The sequence below is a fragment of the Triticum dicoccoides genome, chromosome 3B, assembly GCF_002162155.2.
Source record: "Triticum dicoccoides isolate Atlit2015 ecotype Zavitan chromosome 3B, WEW_v2.0, whole genome shotgun sequence".
Taxonomy (NCBI): domain Eukaryota; kingdom Viridiplantae; phylum Streptophyta; class Magnoliopsida; order Poales; family Poaceae; genus Triticum; species Triticum dicoccoides.
In genome coordinates, this window is record NC_041385.1 from 164,103,444 (window position 1) to 164,104,578 (window position 1,135).

Sequence of the window (1,135 nt, forward strand, 5' to 3'; positions counted from 1 at the left end):
AAGGCTTGATTAGTATGCCTGACAAGTTGCTTTTTCTTCTCCGTCTTCTTGGAGATGCGGGATTGATCTTTAGACTGCACACTGGCATCAGGAGGTGCAGTGGCCAGTGGCTTCACACGAGAAGCTTTCGGAGGAGCAGCTGATGATGAAGCCTTAATCTTCTTTGGCTTCAGCAGCCTTGGAGAAGGAGCTGGGGCTTCATCAGAATCAGCATCATTGTCAGAGTGATCCACTTTGGCACCTTGTACCAAGATGTAGGAGATGAGGCCATCATGGTTTGCAAAGGGGCCAATTCTATTTTCTTTAGCTTCACGTGTGCCATCATCACGGGGAGCAGAGGGACCAGGATTGAAGTCTAATCCCCGTGACTTCTTGTTTTCCTTTGCCGAAGCCTTAGCAAACTGGAAGTTGCGCTTGAAGAGATTGTCGTCACGATACCAGAGCAATGATGATGGGTCGGCTTCTTCAGGCTATGGTCCACGGACCATGCAAGGATAGAAATCTTGTGCAATAGCTTCAGCTCCGTTCTTGGGTTGAAGACCTCGATAGAGAATATCGCCCCAAGGACTCTTGATTGCATTCTTCTCTGCACATTCCTTGGTTACGAACTTGTACTTGAACCACTATTCAGCCCAATAGCGTCGAATCCATTGGATTCGTGTCTTGCGCTGATGATATGTCTCTTCAGGATCTGTCTTATAGAGCTCTGCTAGGTCATCAGGCAGATCTTTGGATGTTCCTTCTCGACGCTGTCTGCCACCCTTCCTTGCTGATTTTTCTGCAGCCATGAACTTCAAACTGAATGGCTTCAATATGTTCAATGGCTTCAGAGACTTTCGCTTGCTGGTCAAGCAGGAACTGGCTTCAGGAGAATTGATATGATGCTGTAAGTATTCTGCAAACGAATGCAGACTATGAGAACCAAGGCATTCTCCCACGGACATGTACCTGTGACAGCATTAGAGATGCGAGGGAAGGGGAAGAGGTCATATGCATTCTCAGAAGATTTAGAAGACAAATCAGTTTGAAGACATTGACCTCATGATGCGAAGACATTCACTTATATGAGGTGAGTTGGTTCCAGATTTGCCGTGAATAAGTACAAGTGAGGAATCAAACTAGATAGGAAATCTAA